Here is an 18,963-nt window from a genome sequence, read left to right on the forward strand (position 1 = left end):
TGTGTGTGTGTGTGTGTGTCTGCGTATGCATAAGTTGCATTATTACATAGAATGGTCAGGTATTACACAGAATGGTCTCACTTTACTGAGAAAGTGAGAGCTGTGTAAGGATTAAAAGGAGAAGAGGAAGTAGCCAGATGATATTTGTGGAAAGAACATTCTATTCTATGGTGGGTGCAGTGACTCACACCTTTAATCCCAGCACTTTGGGAGGCTGACATTGGGGGATCACTTCAGCCCAGGAGTTAGAGACCAGCTTGGGCAACATTAGCAAGGCCTGTCTCTACAAAAAATTTAAAAAACAGCTGGGTATGGTGATGGATGCCTATAGTCCCAGCTATTTGGGAAGCTAAAGTGGGAGGATTATTTGAGCCCACTTGATTGAGGCTGCAGTGATCTGTGATCATGCCACTGCACTCCAGACTGGGTGACAGAGCAAGATTCTGTCTCAAAACACACATGTACACCACATACACACACACATACACACACACACACACACACACACACACACCAAAAAACATTCTACACAGAGAGATAAGTTACAAAAACGTCTCTATGGCAGAGGTATGCCTGGCATGTTTAAAGAATAGCCAAGAAGCCAGTGTAACTGGAACCAATTGAGCGAGGAGGATAATAGGAAACAAAATAAGGGGTACTGGTGGGGAAAGTCAAGAATAACTACAACTTTTTGTCTGCTACTAGAAGATTGGAGTTGACATTAGCTGTGATAGGAAGGGCTATGAATGGAACTAGTTTAGGGAACAGGGAAATCAAGAGGCTTGTTTTGGAAATGTCAGACATTCACATGAAGATGTTGAGTAGGCACTTGGGCATATGAGCTTGGAGTTCAACAGATTCGTAACAATGGCAATCATTAGCATATAGAATTTATTAAAGGACATGGGATTGCTTGAGGTTATCAAAATGTAGATGAAAAAGAGGTCCAAGTCTGAGCCCTGGGGCACTACAACATTAAGAGGATGAATTAAGAGAAGCAAACAGCAAAAGAAAGTGAGAAGAAGCAACCCAAGAGGTATGACAAAAACCAAGAATGTGGTATGTTTGGAGAGTATTATGGAAGAGGGAGAGCATCAAAAGCTGCTGATATGTCAAGGCCCAAGGTTTGAGCATTATAATTAATAACATGGAATGGGTTCAAATGAAATACAAGGAAAGCAGCTGAAAGCAGTAAACATAGATAACTCTTTCTAGGAATCTTGCTGCCAATGGAAAGGAAGAGAAATGGGACGGTAGGGAATAAGAGAGGTGTTGTTATTGTTGTTGTTTAAATGAGAGAAATATAAATGCTAATATAACTGATGACAATGATCAGAGAGAGAGAGAGAGAAGAAGGGAGAGAGAGAAGATTGTTGCTGTGGAGAGACAAAGGAAAATTGCTAGAGCAATGTCCTTGATTTGATAAGAGGGGTTGGAGTCCAGTCCACAAGTGTGGAGACTAGTTTTATATAGAGTACAAATAGATTATCTGTGGTACCAGAGAGAAAAGTTGAGTATGTGGGAGATGAGGCTGCTTGTTAGGTACATGAGATGGCGTGAGTTGGGGAGGTTGTCTTCTGATTGCTTCAATTTTCTCAGGAAAGTAGGAAATAAAATCATCTGTTGAGAGTGAAGATGGGATGAAATTTTGGGGTTTAAGAAGAGAGAAGAAGGTATGAAATAGAGAGTAAGAGAATTAATGGACTTGAAATATGTGATATCATTACCTGTAGCCATTAGGGGCACAGTGATAGTTCCTGGTCATAAATTTTAACTACAACTCATTAGGAGGTTGTAGTTTTTCTCCAGCCATATTTAGATGCACAGGAGCAGGCACAGAGTATCTGAAAACTGGAGTTAACCCAAGGAGGAAAGAAAAGACACTTTCAAGAGGAGTTAAAATGGAAGAGAATCTAATGAAGGGACAATTCTTGAAGGTAAGGAGTGTGATATGGGGATCCCACAAGGATGATGAAACACTCCAGGGTTAGCAACAGCAGGGAGACATTCCACCACAAGGCCAAAAGGGCAAGAGCAGTTATCAGAACCGTGTAGGAGAAAGGTCCCTCATTCAGATCTGTGGCCTTAAAGAAACTCAGCCATTGCAAAACTTCAGCCTGACTGTGAAGAGCAGAAGATCAATACCTCTACCTCTCTTTCTTTTGCCCTCCATGCTCCTAGTGGTGCCTCTCATTGACTGAACCTAACTAATAGCTAAATGAGGGAGAATGTTAATAGGCAGCATCTATAAAAGGCAGCCTCCTAGGGCACAGAGCAAAGAAGGATAGAAAGAGAATCTAGATGAGTGAACAGAGAAGAACATCCAGTCTGACAAGAGTTGTGCTTTTGCCAAATGAGTACAATGAAGTGAAAGAGGGGCAAGGGAATTATATGCAAGTATGCAAGAGAGTGATTAGAGGCATACCTCAGGGGTATTGTGGGTTCCGTTCCAGACCACCACAATAAAGCAAATATCACAGTAAATGAGTCATATGAATTTTTTTGTTTTTCAGTGCATGTAAAAGCTTACGCTATACTGTAGTATAGGAAGTGTATGATATTATTATGTCTTAAAAATGTGCATACCTTAATGGAAAATTACTTTATTGGTAAAAAGTAATGCTAGCAATCATCTGAGCTAGTTGCAATGTTTTTGCTGGTAGAAGATTTTGCCTCAACGTTGACGGCTGCTGACTTATTAGCGTGGTCCTTGATGAAGATCAGGGTGGCTGTGGCAATGTCTTAAAATAAGATGAAAATAAAGTTTGCCTCACTGATTGACTCTTCCTTTCAGAAAAAAATTCTCTGTAGCATGTGATGGTGTTTGATAACATTTTCCCCACTGTAGAACTTCCAAAATTAGAGTTAATATTCTCAAACCCTGCCACTGCTTTATCAATAAAGTTCATGAAATACTCCAAATTCTTTGTCATCATTTCAACTATGTTAGGGCACCTTCACCAGAAATAGATTCTATATTGAGAAACCACTTCCTTGCACGTCCATATGAAGCACCTCCTCATCTGTTCAAATTTTATCATGAGGTTGCAGCAATTCAGTCACATCTTCAGGCTCCACTTCTCTTACTTTTCCACCACATCTACACTCACTTCCTCCATGGAAGTCTTAAGCCCCCCAAAGCCATCTATGAAGGCTGTAATCAACTTCTTCCAAACTCCTGCTAATGTTACTATTTTAACTTCCTCCCATGAATCACAAATGTTATAAATGACATCTAGAAAGGTGCATCCTTTCCAGAAGGTTTTCAATTTACTTTGCCCATATGTATCCATGGAATCACTATCTATGGAAGCTATAGTTTTATGAAATGTATTTCTTAAATCAGAAGACTTGAAAGTCAAAATGACTTCTTGATCCATGGGCTGCAGAATGGATGGTGTGTTAGCAACATGAAAACAACAACATTTATCTCCTTGTACATCTCCCTCAGAGCTCTTGAGTAACCAGGTGCTGTGGCGATAAACTACTATTTTGAAAGGAGTCTTCATTTAAACAGTAGGTCTCAACAGTGGGCTAAAAAATATTCAGTAAACCAAGCTGTAAACAAAAGTGCTGTCATTCAGGCTTTGTTGTTCCATTTATAGAGCATAGGAAGAGTAGATTCAGCATAATTCTTAAGGGCCCTTAGATTTTCCGAATGGCCAATGAACATTGCCTTCAACTTAAAGTCACCAGCTGCATTAGCCTCTAACAAGAGAGTCGGCTTGTCCTTTGAAGCTTTGAAGTCAGGCATTGACTCCTCCTCTCTAGCTGTGAAAGTCTCAGATGGCATCTTCTTCCAATAGAAGGCTGTTTGGTCAACACTGCAGATGGGTTTTTAGTGTAGCCACTTTCATCAATGATCTTAATTAGATCTTCTGGACAACTTGCTGCAGCTTCTCCATTAGCACTTACTGTTTCACCTTGCTCTTTTATTGTAGAGAGATGGCCTTTTCCCTTAAACCTCGTGAACCAACCTCTGATACCTTCAGACTTTTCTTCTACATCTTCCTCACCTATCTCAGCCTTCATAGAATTGAAGAGAGTTGGGGCTTTCCTCTGGATTAGGCTTTGGCTTAAGAGAATGTGACGACTGGTTTGATCTATCCAGACCACTAAAACTGTCTCTCTATCAGCAATGAGGCTGTTCCACTTTCTTATCATTGGTGTGTTCACTGGAGTAGCACTTTAAATTTCCTTCAAGAACTATTCCTTTGCATTCACAACTTGGCTGACTGTTCAGTGCAAGAAGCCTAGCTTTCAGCCTATCTTGGCTGTCAGCATGCCTTCCTCACCGAGCTTAATAAATTCTAACTGGGTTGAAGGGAGAGACACACAACTCTTCTTTTGACTTGAGCACTTAGAGGTTGGGTTACTAATTGGCCTAATTTCAATAATGTTGGGTCTCAAGGAAGAGGGAGGCCTGAGGAGAGGGAGAGAAATGGGAACAGCTAGTTGGTAGAACAGTCAAAACACACACATTAATCAATTAAGTACACTGTCTCATAAGGGTGCAGTTTGTGGTGTCCCAAAACAATTACAATAATAACATTAAAGATCAGTAACCAGAGATCATGGTAACAGCTGTAATAATATTGGAAAAGTATGAAATAGTACAAGAATTACCAAAATGTGACACAGAGACACTAAGTGAACACATGCTTTTGAAAAAATGGTGCTGATAGCCTTGCTCAAGGCAGAGTTGCCACAAATCTTCAATATGCAAAAAATGCACTATCTGCTAAGTGCAATAAAAGGAAGTATAATAAAACAAGATACTCTTGTGTAATAATTGTTTGTAGAAATTAAGCTGGGTAAAGAAGTAAAAAGGGCATAAAAGGTGTAAGGGAGAGTGAGAAGGCAGAGAACGTGTCATCTGGTAAAAATGAATGAGAACTGGCATTCAGGTAACAGAAAGAATAAGTTATGCAGATGGGAAGTGGTGGTCAGAAAGTGGGATATATGGAACTGAGATTATGGAGGAGTTGCAATTCTTGGTGATGACAAGGTCTAGATATTATGACGCAAGTGAGTGACTAGCATGGAGTACAAAGTCACTGAAGGAGAGAAGGTCAAGGAACTAAGAGGCCAGACCCAGGGTCTGATGGCATACTGGCAGCCTTTGTGTCCAGAGTTTCTCCCAGACCACCTTGTTATCAGATCCTGCTGTTGCTGTACCTGTTTGCTGCCTCAGCTGGTGGCACTGGCTTTTGCCTCAGCCTCGGTTTCTAAGTTCCAATCAGTACCTTGTTGACTACTCTCATCCCTTCTAGGACTGGAGACTTGCCCTGAGGTTCAGTATGGTTGACTGTGGACCCGCTGTCTTTGGAAAAGATTCCTTGCCAATGCTTATGGTCATCCTGACCTAGGAGTTGCTTCTGACTTTCTGTTGCAGTTTCATCACTACAAGGAACCTAGCCACTTTCTTTTTGGAATCAGTACCTCCAACAGAAGGCCATCACCCCTGAAGCTGGTATGACAGTCCCTATGGGCCTCTTGAACCTCCTCTCAACTGACAGCTGGATGGCCTCCCCCAAGAACCAGTCCTCATGCTGAATCTCTTTCCCTTCCCATCTGCTCTTGCTGTTGAGGCCATTATGGCTTGAATTAGGGGGCTGAGTTATGAAAATACTACTGAAGGGGAATCTATAAATGGACACAGCAAAGTGACAGGTGCTAGTCACATAATAGTCTTTTTAACCACATTGTGTGATGTAAAGTAATCCTATGTCCAATTCCAAATCCTGCATTCTTAGAGTTTCTTCTCATAAATATTTGTAAAATACCATTTTGGTTCACAGATAAAACCTAAATACTCTGTTAATTTTTATTTATTTATTTATTTATTTATTTATTTATTTATTTATTTATTTAAGACAGAGTCTTGCTCTGTCACCCAGGCTGGAGTGCAGTGGTGCGATCTCCGCTAACTGGCTCGCTGCAATGTCCACCTCCTGGGTTCAAGCTATTCTTGTGCCTCGGCCTCCTGACTAGTTGGGATTACAGGCACGTGCCACCATGCCTGGCTAATTTTTGTATTTTTTAGAAGAGACCAGGTTTTGCCACATTGTCCAGACTGGTCTCAGACTCCTGACTTCAAGTGATCCACCTGCCATGGCCTCCCAAAGTGCTGGGATTGCAAACATGAGCCACTACACCCGACCTTCTGTTAAACTTTCTTGCAAGGGAAAATCACTTGAGTTATATATAAAGCACATAATATAAAGCAGACAGCTTTTCAAACTTACTGTAAGTGTTTAGAGCTAGAATAATGGCAAATTTTAAAGGAAAAAAGAATGTCAGTGATAAGTTGACAAGGTTGGAAATAAGTAAGATGCTTCTTCTACCTGGCATAATAACATAAAGAATCTAGAACCTGCTGGTAATCAGTTAGAAATGGAGAAGGAGAAAAATATTCAGTTTGTAATTGTGACAAAAATGACACAATTCTCAGGAATAAATCTTAAAAGAAAGGTATAGTATCTATATGAAGCAGACTAAATTCTTTCTGAAAGATACAAAATAGCATCTACATAAATTGAGAGACATGCCATGTTTTAGATGGGAAGAAGACTCAATATAAGAAAAATGTCTCTTTTTCCCAAATAAACATGGCTAATTTATTTCCATGTCTAACTGCATCCAAATAGGCTTTAAAAGCTTGCGCAAAATTATTTTAGCACCAAGAAAGAAGATTATATATTTAAAAGTGACCAATAATTTTTTAAAAGAATGGTTGAGAGAGCTTTGCTATATCAATTATTGAAACATAATATGAAATGACTGTAATCTAGACAGTGTTAGCACAGGACTAGAAAGATTAGTAAGAAGGCTAGAAGAGGAAGCCAAGAAACAAATCAAAATATACTTGAAAACTTCATCAATAAACAGGCAAAGAGTGGCTTATATAATACATGGTGCTGACTCAATTATCTATCCATCTATAAGAAAAGTTATGCCCTCACCTCATATACACACAAAAATATTGTTCAGATGGCTTGAAGATCTTAAATATTATAAACAAGATAATAAACTCATTAGATTAAATTTTAGGAAGATATTCTTATTACTTGATACTAAGAATTTCTTTACAAAAACAGGAAATACAGAAAACCCCACACCCTAAAATAAGAATAGATAAATTTGACTACATGAAAACATAAAATAAAAGGATGCAAGAGATATTACAAAGTCTAAAACCAAACACAGTAGACTGGGAAAAAATATTTCGTAACACAAATCATAAACAAATATTCTTGCCAGGAATGGTGGTATGTGCCTGCGGTCCCAGCTACTCAGGAGGCTGAGGCAAGAGGATCGCTTGAGCCCAGGAGCTTGAGGCTGCAGTGAGTTACGATTGCTCCACTGCACACCAGCCTGGGTGACAGAGTGAGACCCTGTCTCAAAAAACAAAAATTCAAACAAACAACAAAAAACAAGTGTTCCTTTGTGCTTCTTATATAAACTGAGTTAAAAATAAAAAAGACAACCCTGCTAAACCATGGATAAAGAACATGAAGAGATATTTCATAGGAAAGGAAATGAGAATTGCCAGTAAACACATGAAGCAATGATCAGTCATGGTTTAAAATTTTAAAATAAAATGAAAACAAGATTCCATGTTTTTGTCATCACTAAGCAAAACTTTAAAAGCGTCTCAGCATTTAGTGCTGGTGAGGGTGCAGGAAAAGGGGTAAATATTTATTATTTGTGTATTTGTAGATTATTACTAATAGTTTTAAAAAGTAATTTGATAATTTCTATTAAAGTTAAATAAGCACAGACCTTTTGAATACCAAAAACAATCTCACTTTTAGGATTTTATGAGTTGTTTTGGGATATTTAGAGAAACAATGCAGCAATTTACAAGCACCTATGGTTAGGATATTTGTTGCAGCACTGTGTGTACTGGTTAAAACTATAAAAATCTGTATGTCTCTCAATAGAGGAGAGATTAAAAAAAATTATATCCCTGGTTTATCCATACCAGGGAGTGCTATGCAAGTATTCCTAGAGTGAATTAAATCTGTAGGTACTATTTCAGAGGCATATCCAAAATCTATTAAGTGGGAAAAGAATCAGATAATTTACTTATGCTTAAACGTGATGTGTACCATTCTAAGTTGTTGCTGTTGTTTCAATTAATGTCATTTACTTCTCACAGCAATTTTATGGAAAGCTTCTCTTGTTATTTCCATTTTACAAAGGCAAAACCAGGCATCAAATAACATGTCTAAGATTGCCAGTCCAATAAATTTGAATCCAACCAGTCTGACTTTAGAATCCATTTGTGTAACCACTACCGTGAAAGTCATATTCCTGATATTTAATATCAGTCTAATATTCTAATGACAAACCAAACAAATCCAGCCCTACATCTATGTGTCTTTAGGTAGATATGTATTGCTGTGCGAGCAGTGGGGAAAAGGGTATTAATTTTGATTGTTTCAGTGGGTAGGATAATAAGAGAGAAGATTATTGGTCATTTCTTAATACATCTCTGTAATATTTGACATCTTGCAAGGAGGAACCTATACTTTTTGAAACCCCTGGGAAGAAATATATTTTTAAATTAAATTAAACAATTGTAAAGAGAAAAGAAAAATAAATCTGGAAACATGATGTTGAATCCTGTGTCTAATTATTCCACTTTAAAGATGAAATGTGACTTAGTGTAAACTCTTTCATGTATTTATTCACTCAAATATTTATTTGAACATCTACCCTGTTTCAGGTGCTGAGAGACGGCGGTGAACAAAATAAACCCTTCCCTCACAGAGTTTACATTCTAGATAGGCATAGACCATAAACAAATAACTAAGCAAACTAAAGCATTTCAGATGAAGACCAGAGTTGACTAAAAAAATACTAATAATAAAGCAAGAGAAAGGATATAGGGAGTAGGGAGTGAAGTATGAGTGGGCTGGGTAGGTAAGTTGTTATTTGTTATGAAATACTCTGAGAGTGTCTTAGTGAGAAGGTAACATCTGAGAAGAGACCTGAGGGCAGTGAAATAAATTATACATGAATAAGCATGAGAAGAGGATGACAGCAGAGGGAACAGCAAGCGCACAGGCCCTGAGGTCAGAGTCTGTTTGGCATGTTCCAGGAACAAGGCCAGTTTGGGTGATGGTGGCCGGTGTGGGGGGTTTCAGGGTGTGGGAGGAAGAGATCACGGGAAGACCATCTGGGGAAAGGCTTCAGTGTTTTCTCTGAGTGATATGGGAAGTCGTGGAGCCATGGAGGAATTGTAAACAATCACATAATATGACTTACTGACCTACTACTGGAAGAATTGATTATTTAGTTGGTCATTTCAAATGTGAAGGTAGTAAAGTATTTGCCACTCATTCCACATAGCACACACAAACAATGCAGTGAGTGTCCCCTGAGAGCATTATTTGAAAAGAGGATGTGGTCTGCAAGAGTTTTCAGAGAAGTCTGAGAGGGGAACTATGGGGTATTCCTGAGAACAGTTTGGAAATCCCATGCTAGGTCCCAGGTGAACAGACACTGCAGACAGAATATGCTGTTTACATGGTTTACATGGTTATTCATTCAGAGAAAGAACCTTGGGAGATTGGTAGGGGAATTTTATTCCAAAAGGAGCATTTTCTATATGTTTGATATTGAACAAGGGGAAGAAGGTCCACAGGACTTAGCTAAGGCCTGCACCAACCCCACACTAAAAAACAAACAAACAAACAAACAAACAAACAAAAACCATAATCAGGATTTTTTTTTTTTTTTTTTAAAGAAAGCTCAAAATAATAGGGGGAAATGATCATTTTAAATATAACCTATAGGTACTGTGGACTGAGGCACATTTAATGTCTTAGGTTGGGTTTCCCAGAAGCAAATCCCAAGACAGAATGTATGTGAAAGTGATTTATTAGGAAGTGTTCCCAAGAAGAATTCACAGAGGGTCAGGGAGTGAGGCTGGGAAGGGAAGGAGCCATGCAAGGAAGGATGCAGTATCCAGCAAAGCCGAAAGGGAAACTGGCTCCATCTCATGGGGGAGCAGCGCAGACACGCAAACACATCTCCACACCGTCCCCATCAGTGGCGGGGCCGCTGTGCCATTTACACCCGTCAGTCACGGGTTAAGTAAGGGGGGAAATGTTAAATACCCGGCATGTACATCACAGAGTGGGCTCTACTGAAAATCTCTTAGGGAACAGATCCAGGAATAAGGACATCGTTTGACTGTCAAAAGCGTCTTTGGAAACTATGAATGGAAAGTAGATTTTCCTTCATGCTGTTCCAAACCATCTGAATTCCACAGGAAAATAAACCTTTACCTCAAATAAAAACTTTGATGTTTGAAAAGTAAAAGCAAGCGGCTTCCCCAGGCAGAAAGGTATGCTTCTAAACTACTTAGAAGGGCTATCCTTTCAAAAGGTAGGGATGATATATAACATTTTTCCTAATGCCCAATTTCCAAGTGCTGAGCTGTTCATACAGATCTAGTTTGCTTCCAGTGTGACTGACTGAAGAAAAAGTCACCAACTGGTGGCGGTCAGGGGCCTGTCCTGCTCTCAGACACGTTTTGTTTGGCCTGCCTATTGCTTTCAAAAATTGGAATTGCAATGTTTATCTTCATATAAGATATTTTTTGACCATCAAGAATATACCAAAAAGTTACTCTATGTCCAGGGTACCCATATCATGAGCAAAATAAAAAGCTGATAATCAAAGATAATAAATACCATGGGGGCAGCAAGTATGACAACATCAAATATCACAACAGAGATGAGAATTTCACATCCTGTGAATAGTATTCTTTTTTTCCTTTTTTTAAGAGACAGAGTCTTGCTCTGTCACCCAAGCTGGAGTGCAGTTATGTGAATACAGCTCACTGCAACTTCAACCTCCTGGGCTCAAGCCATCCTCCTGCCTTGGCCTCCAGTGTAGCTTGGACCACAGGTGCATACCACCATGCCAGGCTAATTAACAAATATATTGTTTTGTAGGGGCAGGGTCTCACTTTGTTGCCCAGGCAGATCTCAAATTCCTGGGCTCAAGCGATCCTCCTGCCGATATTACAAGCATGAGTCCCTGTGCCTGGCTGATAGTATTCTTAACAAAAATGATAAGACAAAGGCCACACACAGGCGATCTGAAGTAGGATGGTAAAACTGGTTCAAAGAACATTTTGAGGCCCAGTGTGGTGCTTTGCACCTGTAATTCCAGCACTTTGGGAGACAGAGGCAGAAGGATTGCTTGTTCTTATACCTTCTTGTAAGTTAGTAAGACCCCATCCTTACAAAAAAAAAAAAATATATATATATATATATATTAGCCAGGTGTGGTAGTGTGTGCCTGTTGTCCCAGCTACTGAAGAGGCTGAGGTGGAAGGATAACTTGAGCCCGGAAAGTCAGGGCTGCAGTTAGCTGTATTCTAGCCACTGCACTCCAGCCTGGGTGACAGTGAGACCCTGTCTCAAAGAAAAAAAAAAAAAAACCTCAGAGTATTTTGAAGAACTGGATGTTTATAGGCATATAGAAATAATAGAATAATATAACAAAATTGTTAAATTAGATACAAACCTTTGAGGTTATTTTTCTACTGGGCAGAAATCATTTGCATCTCTACCAGATAAAAATCTGAACAAACAAAAGTACATTCCTCTAGATAATTAAATAATCCTTGGCTAGGACTGGTAAACAATTTCCCAGTTTCATATTATATCCTCTCTTCATCTTAAGTTTGGAGTAATTTTTTAAAATAATTTTTTAAAATTTAACTTTTAAATTCAGGGGTACATGTGCAGGTTTGTTACATAGGTAAAGTTGTGTCATGTGGGTTTGTCGTACAGATTATTTTGTCTCCCAGCTATTAAGCCATTAGTTATTTTTCCTGATCCTCTATCTCCTCCCACTTTCCACCCTGGAAGATTTTGAAAATATCTCTGACTATACCGCTAGAGATTAGGATTTAATTGGTCTGAAGTAGGGCCCTAGCATGATTATTTTTTAAAGCTGTCCTAAATTCATAAATTTCATAAAAACTACCACTAACATTTTGAAACTGGCTATGAGGAAACAAACTGGAGTTGAAAAGGAATTTGCCAATTAATATTTTCTGATGCATATGGTAAAATATCATCTTTAGTTTCTATCTGTGGTAGGGAGCTGGGCTAACTGGGAGCTTGAATATGGAAAACAGGGCTGGGGCTGGGTTTAGTTGCGGGAAGTATAAATATTAAGGACTGTTGAAGAGCTTATTGAAAAAAGAGAAGTGGTGAAGAAACAGCTAGGAGGACTACAGAAACATAAAAGAAGAGAGACTGGAATATGAACTGAGGTAAAGAGACAAGATGAGAATCTGACATTCTACTGTTCATGTGTTCTTATACTTTCTTGTGAGTTTAGAAAAATTCACGGACACAGAATTGATGGGACAAAAGTAAAGAGCATTTACAATATTCATAGATATTGCCAAATCGATCTACAAAAAGGTTGCAACAGTTTACATGGTCACCAACTGCATACACAAATGCCTGTTTCTTACATCCTTACCAGAACTATAACAGCAACCATTTTGGTCTTTGCCAATATGAAAAATAAATAAAAAGGTATCACACAGATATTCTAATCTGCATGTATTTAAGAGTTAGAGTGTTAGATTGAACACATCTCAAGTGTTTATTGTATTTCTTTTTCTGGTAGCTCCTTTTTTATATTTCTACAGTTTATTTTTTTCCTTCTTTGTGATTTTTAGAAGCTCTTGATTTTTTAAGGAGATTAGCTTTATGCTACGTAGCCAAGGGCTGCTTAGGGAAACTTTAAGAAGCTTCTAGGTGCTTCTTTGTGAAGACAATTAGTCACTTTTAAACAAGAGAAAAGTCGAATGGCCCTTAAATTCTGAATAAGAGCCAAATTTTCTTGAAAAGGGGATTTTTTAAAAAGGAGACAGTAGGAGCCAAATTTTCTTGAAAAGGGGATTTTTTAAAAAGGAGCTAATCAAGCAAGCATCACTCCAAAAGAAGGATGTGACAGTGTTTCTGTGGTTTAACGTGAGTGCCCCAAGTCAGACATTTCTGCACCAAAGATTATTGAGTCAGGCAAAGTTGCAGAGGCACCAGGATGGCTCCTGGGAAAATAATATTGTCTCCTACTCAATTTTTTCCCTTTTGGGTTTTGCTACTTTTTATACTTCACTTGTGGATTAAGATAATCGTGGAAGGAGCAGGAAACAGTCCTAAGAGCTCTACAGGGGAACTGACCGTGAGGACATCAGGAGTAGAACCTGGAATCAATATCAAGTTTCAACTTCCACGGGTTGGGGGAAAGTGAGAGGGTTGGTTTTAACACAGTGTGCAGTTGTAAACAAAAGTCCCTCCTGAGCCAGACACTGTGGAGGGCATGGATTGGGAGCGAGCTGGTGGCAAACTGAGGAGCCGTTCCTTGCTTGGGCTCCGAAAGTGACAGCTACCATAGCACTGTGTGGATTGGAGTCAACCTTCCTCTGCTGCTTCAGCCCTCCTTGAGTTGTGGACCTGTGAGGACATGATTGTAGCAGCAGACACAGATGTAACATTGCACAGGGCCGGTGTTCAACAGGGACATCATGTGACAGTGACAGAAGTGACTGAGGTGGGAAAGAAGCCTGCTGTGAACTGATTACATTCACCAGTTCTCTCTTTGCCTGGAGATTGGAAGCAGACACCTCTGGGTTCTTGCACCATTTGGAAGTGGGGAAGAAAGAGGTGTTAGGCATCCTGGAAATTTGGCCAGGGGAATACTTCGAATAATTTGAACCTCAAACTAAAGAGGCAGGTCCCATCCATTGCAACATGTGAGTGGCAAATGTTAGTTTTGCATCCCATTTGGATTGTCAGATTTTTTTACTTGTTAGCACTATTATATGTCATACAGAGTTTCAAAATATTTACTGATCAATTACTTCCTCTGTGGCTCCTATGTTTTATAACAAGAAAGGTCTTCTGCACTCCAAGGTATTATCTATATAAGATATATATATATACATATTGCAACAGAAAAACTGCGAAGGACTTTGAAATGGGCAAAGCAGATTATTAGGTGACCTTTCAGTGGAATACCACGTCGTCCTTCAAGGTTATCCATAAGGATACCTAAGATATGATGGATAACTATTAGTTACTGAGGTAAATTAACTACAACCTTTAGGTCTTATTATCAAATAGGTTTCTACTTTCTGAAACTTTCCTTAGTCTCTGCTATTAACTACAAGTCAAAATTTGGTTCTTGAGTCACATGGAAAAAGACTGCGCCAAGTACTTAAAACTATCAAAGTCTATTCAAAGAACAGACTCTTGTGTACAAACCCTGAGCTGATGGTATTTAGACAGTTTTCAGTCTGTACCTGTGTAATGAGTATGAATTTACAGGAGTCTTTTCAATGCAGAAGCACATAGCTTTCTGAATGCAGAAATGCTAATCCAAAATTCAGCAAAACAAAATTACAAAGGACAGAATGAGCTAATGAGGAAAATTTTTACTGTGGTTGTATTGATGTTGTTTTAAGGCTATATTTGCTGGATATATAAGGAAGCCATTTCTCTTTCTTCTTAGACTATCTTCAGTCTACAACAATTCAGTAGACTCTGATTTTGTAAAATGAAACTAAACATTTTGGTTTTTTTTTTTTTTTTTTTTTTTTTTTCTTCTCACTGACCCCCCCCCCCCCCTGATTTTAAACACTGTGACTGAGTTACCTTTTTCACAGCAATGTAGTTATTTGCATAGGTTCAACAAGAGTCTTTTGCTTTCCTGGTACATGACTGGACAAAATTGAATGTCACCATGGCCTTACTTGGAAGATTGTTATGTGAGGATGATGGTCATTTAACAGGTATGTCAAACAACTCCAGGGAACAAAGGTTAATTTTACTTCCGTAGCCAATGCCTACAAAACCCTGGCTTAGTACCAACCTCCTAGGGTTGTAACCTATAGCCTAGTACCTAAACTGGTCTATAGGATCCTATTATGAAGGGTGGTGACAAAGAGCACTTCCTGGAAGGTCATGAACCTTAGTAAATTTAAGGGAACTCAAGTCGAGAGGAATTCATCCAAATCTACAGATGGTATAGGTGAATATGGTGGAGTGTCTTAGGCTTGCTTTCCTAGCCCTGAGCTAGCAAATGATGGAGACTTTTTCCCCCTCAACCCACTGCCCCCTCACCCCTCACAGAGACTTTTAAAAGTGCAGTTCTATGGTTCCCATAGCTGTTCAATAGAACATAACTCTAGATTTGCAAAGCAAACTCAAGGCAGCTTATGTGGTTAAATAACACTCTTGCCACACCCATGCAAATAATCAGGCCAAGCCTAATGAGACCATTCTTATTATGACCAAGAATAATCTTTGAGATTTTTATAGTCACAAAGGGGAAGTTATTAGGGAAACTGGAAAGACTTTAAAAGAAGCAAAAAAGATTACTGGGTAGGTGTACTTTCAACGAAATATTATATGCTGCTTCTGGGTTATCTGATTCTATAAGAATTTTGCCTCGCACCCCCTTTTTTTGGTTTTTGAGTTACTTTATAACCCTCTAAATTGTGGAAAACTGAGAGATGGAAATGATTATTGTCCAGACATACAAAATAATTCTGTCTGATTAAGATGCAATTAATTTCCTTCTGTGAACAGGCCAGTTTTGCATCTACTAGCAAATTCATTTTAGCATTCCTGATTGCTGATATATGTATTTGCTCTTTGAGTTCTCCTTTGGACCAATTTTTAAACAAATTACTTGTTCCTTAATTAATAAGCTAACTCAATTTTTTGACGCATACTTTATTTGACTCATGATTTCATGCTTATAAAAATAGATTTATCTTGTGTTATTTAAAGTCTTTAATATATCTAAGTTCTCTTTAGACATAAGGGGTAATATAGAAATCTGGTTTTATTTTCTTCAAAAGCTATGTATTTTTTCCTATCATTTATTAAGTAATCTTTATTTTTCCCCATTGATTTGAAAGACCACCTTTCTGGTATTATTTGGGTCATTTATGCATTCACTACTATGATCTATTTATTTATTTGCACCCAATTCAAGTCTGTTTTAAGTGCTATGGCTTTATAATACATTTGGATAATTTGGCAGGTTATTTTGATGTTGTACTGACTCTTCCAATGAGCAAATTATTCTACCAACTTGGATTAGCCTAACATGTAAACTAATAAAAGATTTTTAAAAATTGATATTCAAAAATTGGCCTAGTTATTTGGGCCTCATCCACCCTTTCCAAACTAGGCAAAACACAATTACAAACCTAGAAAGTAAGAAAACAGGGCATCTGAGCTGCAAAATTATCATTAAGCCCCGTGATGGTTAATATTAAGTGTCAACTTGATTGGACTGAAGGATGCTGGTAAAGTATTGTTTCTGGGCGTGTCTGCAAGGGTGTTGCCAGAGGAGATTGACATTTGAGTCAGTGGACTGGGAAAGGAAGACCCATCCTCAGTGTGGGTGGGCATCATCCAATAAGCTGCCAGCACGGCTAGAACAAAGCAGGCGGAAGAAGATGGGCTAAGCTGGCTTGCTTAGTCTTCTGACTTTCATCTTTCTCCCGTGCTGGGTGCCTCCTTCCATTCCTCCTGCCCTTGCACATCAGACTCCAGGTTCTTCAGCTTTTGGATTCTGGGACTTACACCAGTGGTTTGCCGGGGGCTCTCCAGCCTTTGGCCACAGACTGAAGGCTGCACTGTCAGCTTACCTGTTTTTGAGGCTTTTGGACTTGGACTTAGCTACTATCGGCTTCTTTTTTCCCCAGTTTACAGACGGCCTATTGTGAGACTTCGCCTTGTGATGGTGTGAGCCAACTCTCCCTAATAAACTCTCTTTCATATATACATATATCCTATTAGTTCTGTCCCTCTGGAGAGCCCTGACTAATACAAGCCCACAGTTTATTCCATGGGAAAGGGCGAGAATAGTTCTTCCCTGGCAATTCTGTGTAAAAAAGGACGGAAGAGAACAGTATTAGCAAAGACTCGTGGAGGGAGAGTAGAAGGAAGAAGCCAGAACTATCAAAGGCATTGCAGGACTGGTCCTTTCGATTTGGAACAAAATCTGCTCAGATTCTCAATAGTCTTTTAACTTTTACCACTGCTTGAGTTTAAAAGTGATAATTACTCACTCACACCCTTTGCCCTTGGGGTTTTGATCAATTAAGAAGTAGGCATAGGAGGCATGTAAGGATAAAAATATCAGCTTTATTCTGAATGAAGTTAGGTTGGAGAACATGACTTGGACTCCCGTGCCCCAGGTTTCTACTTTGAGTTTTGCATGTGTGCCACCGAGGCCCCGCAGAATGCGCTGCTGTCACCTGGGCAGGCCAGAGGAGTTCATCAAGGGGGTCTTCATCCCCAGCCACACCGTAAAAGACCCAGGCTATTCCTGTTCTAGCCCTGTCCACAAGAAGAACTTGGATAGCAGACTTTGGCCATCTTGCTGATCTGGTAAAGCCTTTCTAAGATGCTGGAGAGGAGCTGGTGATGGATAAAGAAAAGACAAGAGGCTGCACTAGCTTTGACCCAATAGTTACTGAGAAAAGGAAGCGTTGATAGAATTTCCTATTTTATAGGTGGCAGCAATGTGGGTACAGGAAGATTCAACTCCTTCCTACAACATAGGGCAGAAATTTATACTTATAAAGATAAACTTGACTTAAAAAAGAAAATATTATGGTCAATCTACTCTGATTATGAAGAATGGAGAAATGTAGTATATGTTTCAGGCCAGATAGAGTTCTATCAGAAGTATTTTAAAAAATATTTATGTTAGGGTGCTTAAATATATAACCTTCTATGATCTAGAACACTGACAAATGTGTACAACCCTTCTCCAGAAATCCTAAATAGTGTATATAGTACTCAACTGCCCCAGTTTAGTATTGCATTGCAAAAGAACAAGTACAAAATTTGTAAATATTTTTAGTTCACATTTTTTAATGTTTAAAAACTATGTTAACAGAGCAGTTATAGAAGAGAACTTCTTACATTTCTTTATTTACACCACACCCTGAAAAAACCCCAGTTCTATTTGATTAACTATGAATAGCAAAGTTTTGTGACTTGTGACTCACTTAAATCACCCATCTGAAATTCATTTACAAGGTTTTTACATTAATAAAACAGTAGTGTGCTACATGTACCGGACTCAGATGAAGTCTAAGGTACACTGGACTCTAGAGAGTGGATTACATACCAATGACCAAGATTCAAGTGTTTGGGGAAGAAATTACCTAAGACAGTCTATGTTGGCGTCAACACTAAAATAAAAGGCAAACATGCAGGACTTTCAAAGCGTGATTAGATAATGGTTCTTTGTTTTCTTTCCTTCAAATTTGTGCTCATAATTCATATTCAGGTTCCCTCTCCCCGCTTTCATAGATCCCAAAGTTTGAGAAACGCAGCAATTCAATTGTGAAAAAAAAACATTCTTCTCCCCAACTTCTGTTTTCATATGTACTATGTAGTGGTATCAGTGTTAACAATGGTAGATCATTATGAAGAAACAATTTGTCATTTTGGGTATATCTGTTTCTATATGACAAGGATTTGTGTCTAAATATTCCTTATTTGTATCTCAGAGGACTATCTGTTAAATAATTGATCTTAATGCCAGCACAAGAAATCAAAGGAACTATTTCTCAGACATTTCTTTCTCTAAACAATTAAGTAGGGTTTTAGGTTCCAAGTTTACATTGAGAGAATTATGTTACCTGGGAGAGAATGTAAATTTTTCTAATTCCCAAACAAAACCACTAATATCTAGGAAACATTTATTGTTTATATGCAGATCCTAGAGACTTCTATTTCAGTGTGGATCAACAACTGCAAAAATATACAGCCTCCTATTTATTTACAATAATATTTACATACAAATGAAGTATTTCCTGCAATAAGCCTCAGCTGCATAGATTCTTCCTTTAAAAATGTAAATTCGAGCCTGTACACAGATGGG

Source organism: Piliocolobus tephrosceles, chromosome 10, assembly GCF_002776525.5.
Source record: "Piliocolobus tephrosceles isolate RC106 chromosome 10, ASM277652v3, whole genome shotgun sequence".
Taxonomy (NCBI): Eukaryota; Metazoa; Chordata; class Mammalia; order Primates; family Cercopithecidae; genus Piliocolobus; species Piliocolobus tephrosceles.